Source organism: Telopea speciosissima, chromosome 10, assembly GCF_018873765.1.
Source record: "Telopea speciosissima isolate NSW1024214 ecotype Mountain lineage chromosome 10, Tspe_v1, whole genome shotgun sequence".
Lineage (NCBI taxonomy): Eukaryota > Viridiplantae > Streptophyta > Magnoliopsida > Proteales > Proteaceae > Telopea > Telopea speciosissima.
The window spans coordinates 38,270,838-38,276,837 of NC_057925.1; the positions used below are offsets into that span (position 1 = coordinate 38,270,838).

At 40.2% G+C, this 6,000-nt stretch overlaps 3 non-coding genes across 3 annotated transcripts; all 3 read right to left on the reverse strand.

Annotated features, from left to right (window-relative positions):
• Nucleotides 1-1,821: 1,821 nt before the first annotated feature.
• LOC122644349 lies at nucleotides 1,822-1,982 on the reverse strand. The gene has a single exon (XR_006330287.1). It is a non-coding gene; the product is annotated as a U1 spliceosomal RNA (small nuclear RNA).
• A 2,618-nt stretch (nucleotides 1,983-4,600) lies between these two features.
• Nucleotides 4,601-4,796, reverse strand: LOC122644375. The gene has a single exon (XR_006330311.1). It is a non-coding gene; the product is annotated as a U2 spliceosomal RNA (small nuclear RNA).
• A 447-nt stretch (nucleotides 4,797-5,243) lies between these two features.
• Nucleotides 5,244-5,401, reverse strand: LOC122644364. The gene has a single exon (XR_006330300.1). It is a non-coding gene; the product is annotated as a U1 spliceosomal RNA (small nuclear RNA).
• Nucleotides 5,402-6,000: the final 599 nt, after the last annotated feature.

A 6,000-nucleotide genomic window follows, 5' to 3' on the forward strand; every position in this document is an offset into this window, starting at 1 on the left:
GTACCTCCAGGCTGTCCTCAAAAGTCCTACGACATGCTCAACTCCACCAGTAGCTCCCTCTGGAACTTGGTTGGATTGACAACATGAATGAACGAAAAGTTTTACCCAGAGAGAGAGAGAGAGAGAGAGAGAGAGAGAGAGAGAGAGAGAGAGAGAGAACCAGCTGTTCTCTCTTTTATATCTCCTGTCAAAACCCCACTTTGTGAATCAAAACCAGAAACTTGTACTTGCTATGAATGAGGTATTAAAACCAGATCAAATATACTTCCAAACTAGAGCAACAAATTAGAAAACAGGGTATTGGAGTTGAGAAACGGGAAGAATTCTAATAACTAGTTGTGACTGAATTGCAGAACCAAAAAAACCCAAAAAGTAGAAGTGGAATTCGAAGAAGATTAAAAAGAAAATATTATGTCTGAGAATCCAAAATAAAGAACCAAAATCAGTTAACTCTTCTAATTCTCTCAATTCCTTCCATTTATGTATCTATTATATCCTAGAGAGAATGATCTTTGTGCCGCAGCGTAGCCTGCGCCGAGGCACATGGGCAGTTTGTGCAGGGGGCAAGGTAGTCATTGCGCCCACCCCCATGTGCTTGGGCGCAGGCTGCGCTGCGGCACAGAGAATAGCGCCCCTATATGTTATTACTATTTTCTTTTGGGTAATTTATGAAACACCCCCTGAAAATAGAACGATACTCAAGTCACCCCCTCTTATTTGAAAATACTCGGAACACCCCCTACATTAGAGCCCTATATTACAGATTAGTCCCTACTATTAGTTTTACACTGTTAACTGATGAAGTTAGCTAGGTAAATATATTTAAATCCCTAAACTACCCTTGACCAGTGTAGAGTTACTATTTTACCCTTGGATCTAAAAATCCCAAAATCGATCATCTTCCTCACACCAAACTCCTCATATGACTTGCAACTCAATCTCCACCAGTCCAGCCGAACCAAAACTTCACATTCTTCTTAAAAAAAAACCCCATTTACACAATCCTTTTAATTGGTTCTTGTGTCCAAGATGAGATGAGGAAAGGTTAACAATTCATCGACAATTAACAAGAAAAAAAAACCCCATTAGAGATTGTTAACTTCTGAATCCCAAGACATTTAACACAATTTATTTTTAGTACTTTATTCAAGACAACTAGTGTTAACTTCCTTTCATGATTCTACTCGCAAAGTTGCAGCGATAAATTGCAGAACACCGCAAGAAACAAGTAGCATGAACGCAGTGGAAATGCTTTCACCGTGGGCGTGCACCGCCTTCGGTTGCCCAGGATATTTTTTTTTAATAATAAAACTCTAAATCAATATAAATAACATACTTTAATTGATTCCAGCCCTGTATGGGTTGCTTTGATGCCAAATGTAAAATCTAAATTGGGGTTTATCACATAAATCCTAAATCATATCCCATAGAAGCACTAGAACACGAATCAATTTAACAATTGGTGAATGGAAGCGTACCTTGCACCTTGGTATGTTGGAAATGATTCGATTCAGTACCCAATGAAATTCTCCTCCCTGGTTCTGGATCTTCCACAACACTTCAAACTTCCTTGTTTGCTCTCTCGTTTTAGTGGTAAAGTGCAGAAGAACGAATAAATGTTGTGGGAACCCAGGATAGAGTATATATAATAATACTGTCCTAACCCTAAACCCTAAACCACAATGGATTGGACCAGCATATCCCTAAGCTTGAGAGTGAATTGAACCGGTCTGTGTAACTTAATTTCCATCTAATCAACCCAAATAATTAATTTAGCCCAAAATCTTACAAAGGCTAAAACGCTTTTAAATGGTTGAAATGGTAGAGGCCGCGCGAACGCGTACTCCCTCTGCCACAAATTATGACGTACACTCTCCCACTTGGGGAGATGTTAGGCAGGTACCCCTCCCAAGTGCAATGGAGGTCACCAACCTAGGCCATGGGCCTTCTTGGTCACCCATCCACCCCGTCCAGGTAAGTATGTTTCATCTCTCTTGTTTTGCCTTATTTATCCACTTCTCCCCTTATCTACTTCTGTAGCTGACCAATGTGGAACTAAAAAGAGACACACCTCATGTTGGCTCCTTCTGTGGTCTTTCTTCTTTCCCTTTAATGAGAATAATTCAAGCATATCATATTACATATGAGTTCTGGTCATCTTCTCTTACACTGCTTCTTTGTTCTATCTTGGGTTGTGATATCGTTGATATGGGAACCTAATGGATGGTGATTGAAATAAAGAGTTTATCATATCGAAGTCCAAAGAGAAAAAAGAGGGGAGGAAGGGAAACAATCTGAATTGGTCACTGTTGATTCCAATTTGGATCAGCCGAAATTGATCGGAATCGGTCAGAATCAATCGGTAACAGAGCAGAATCAATTGAATCGGTCAAGGCCGTGCGATTCACCGACCTTAATTGGATGATAATTGGGCTTTGTTTCCAGGGATCTTAAGGAAAAAGAAGCAGTCAAATTACAAGGAACAAAAAAAACCGTTTGGCAGTGTGCTTCCCACTTAACAGAAATGAATTGCTCTACTCTCTGCTTTGGACGGATTAGTTTGATCTTCAAATTGCAGGTAGTATTCGACTTCTTAACCTTTTTTCAGCCTACAAGTTTTCTATAACTTACATTACATGTAACCCTGTGAATGAAAGAGGACCGTCTTTAAACAACTAGGTTCCTCTCTGAAATGGTTTTAAAATCAGAATAGGATTGGTCAAGTTAACCGCTTCGCCCATGATCGATTCCAATTCTAGAGTTTTTGGGATCGAATCTTTTTGTTTCAGATATGAGGGGCCAATTATAGGGTTTTTGGGACCGAGTTCAAATCTGGATCCAGATCCAGATCCAAATCCAGGCGTGTCAAACGGGACTGTTCTAGGTAATCGGGACAGTTACTAGCTAGTTCCAATCCCAAGGGGCCCATTCCAAAACCGTTCTATTTACTCAACAGTCCCAAAACTAGGATCTACTTCTAGTTCATAACTGGATGGTCTGGTTTTGGTTCCTTAATGATTATGGGCAATCAATGTCTCAAACACTCAAATATGTCCTAAATTTTGAAGTATACAAATATGTGACAATGTCATTAGCATTTAATAATAATAGTTAACAACATAACTAATAATCCTTAGTTTTTCCTTATAGTTTCAACATAACCCTTATATAAGTCACAGATAGTTTGGGTGTGATCTTTCCCTTAGAAGTCCCCATCATGGTGATTTCACTCTACAACAATGGATTGGAGATTGGAGTGTATTTCAGAAAGTTTAGGGGGATAGCGGGCTATGCAGTTTCATTGCTTGGTTTTTGTGGATTGCTCAAAACAATCTAACATTTGGCCGCAAGATGCGGAGCCCAGGCAATGTTATGCAAAGGACCCAAGCTGCTCACTATGAATTCTTGCAAGCCCAAGGCCCATCTCCATCCTCATCCATAGATATAGTCCAAGCGGTGAGCATCCTGCCCAAGCCCATGGGTGGATTCCGCCCTCTAAGCCTTTCTATATACTAAATAGTGATGCGCTGTGGAACGTCGATCATAAAAATTACAGGATCGGCCTGCTCATTAGCCATCCACAGTGGGCTATTGGAGGCCATTTCGCTGTACGTGGAATTTGTCATGGTTGAATCTGATTGCAAAGACCTGATATCTTCTCTTCAGGGCCCAAGACAATCAGTTACTCTATCAACGTAGCCAATCATTGCAGATATCCTTCATTTAGCCTCTTACTTTGTTAAATGTTCATTTTCCTATGTTACTAAAGAATCCAACTTTGTTTTGTAGTGGATTCTTTAGCCAAGAAGACCATGTCTATCACGTGTACAACAATTTGGCTGAAGTCCATTCCGTGATTGATGGAGCTTTGTAATCCAACATCCAAACCACGTGTCTTTTAATAGACCTTTATTTACAGGAAAAAAAACTCACCCTAAACAATGAATTTAAGCATGTTAAATGGGTCTTAACAGTTCTGACTCGAACACTTTCCTTATTGGGCTTTTGATTCTAGACCCATTTGGAAAGTCATCTCAAAACCATGCATCCTATTTAACAATTGGTCTCAAAACTAGCTCCCCAAATCGTCTCTTTTAACAGTCTAAACAAGCACCCAAAACCATCCCTTGTTTTTTTATTTTCTTCTTTTTGGGTTATCTCCCATGGAGGGTCCATAGGCCACTATGAGTTGGCATCCTAACTCAAGGAAGGGCAGACAAGCCGCCAAGGGCTGGGGGGTAACAGGTTGTACACATCGGATGAGAGAGTCGAAAATCCCTGGACTTGAGCCAGGGCTACTGCACTAGCAACGACCAACACACCAAGAGGCACGTTCTTGAACCATTCCTAACAAATCGATTTCATGTTTTAGCGTTCTAGGCCCAAATTAATCTGTCCCTGAACTGTTAAAAGAAAGAGTAGCAGTAACCTCCTCTACCAGTGTTTATTACAACAGACCACCACCATATGATTCCCTACCTGTTAAAAGGAGTTTTATTTCTAAACTCTCTTAAGACATCACCGGAGAGTTTTATTTCTAATCTCCATTAGACATCATCCGATTATGATCTTTCTTGTAAACAATTTTAAACTTGAATTGGTGGGATGCGCCAGGCCCGTGCAGTAGTGCAACGCATGAGCGACGCTCAAAGACCCTGGCAGCAAGCTACCGTTGTGGGCCTTCTCCCTAGAAAAATTAATTTAATATCATGTGGATCGATGACCCACGTATCAGATATTAAACTGATAAGAACAGATACTACACTTGATCTTAGCCAAAAGGCCGAGAAAGGTATGCTTTGTCTACTGTCTCTATTTTTGTTTTATAAGCCTTGTCTTCACATCCCTCTTCCCTCTCTGGCCGATGTGGGATTTGGTCAGTATTCACTTCCCCTGTTTATGCCTTCTCTGATGCCCAAACCCAAAACATTGTTTGTTCTCTATGTTTCTATGTATCATTCATTCACTTTGTCTGAATTCATAAGTTATATTTCCTCACAGAACGGTTGGCGGGTATTGTTAAGTTATTGATGGGGGCTGAGGATTGTTACTTGTCTTCTTGGGGATCATGACTGGGTGGGTCAAAATCGTGCAGTCTGTGGAATGTTATTGATAATCAAGTCCTCTTAATGAATCTAAATGATTAAATAGCCACTCTTTGAATTACAGAGAGAATACTAGCACTTAAACCATCTATGAAAGACAGAAGAAGATCAATAAAAGCTTTTAACTTTTGGAAATGGTAAGGGCCGCGTGAACGCGTACCCCCTCTGCCACAAATTATGACGTACACTCTTCCACTTGGGAAGATGTTAGGCGGGCACCCCTCCCAAGTGCAATGGAGGTCACCAACCTATTGCACTTGGGAGGGGTGATACCAACATGTTACCTCCCTCAGCCTGCACATATGAACTCTTTTCAGATTCCCTTGCACTGTTATTCGTTCTATCTTTGAGCTGTTATATCATTGATGTGGAACCTAATGGATAGTGATTGAGATAAAGAGATAACGAGAAAGAAAGAGAGAGAGAGTTTATCATATCAAAGTCCAAAGAGAAGAGGTGGAGGAAGGGAAACAATCTGGATGGTAAGCTAGTTTTAACATGTAATAGACAGCTTTCTATAGCTTACATTACATTTACACCTGTGAATGAAAGAGGACTGTCTTTAAACAATTAGGTTCCTCACTGATATGGCTTCAAAAATCAGAACTGGATTAATCGAATTTTTAGACCAATCCTGATTCTGCCCATTCTAGAGCGGTCGATTTTAAGGTATTTGAAACCAGATCATTGTGTTGCAGATTTGAATGGCCAATTCTAAGGTTTTTGGGATCGAATGAGACAGTTCGAGATAAATCATATAGTTTCTTACTGGTTCGGGTTCCAAGGGGCCCCAAAACTAGGATCTGATCCCATTTAGTAACGACGAGATGGTCCGATTTTGATTCCTTAATAGTTATGGTCAATCAAAATCTCAAATACTCAAATATGCCCAAAA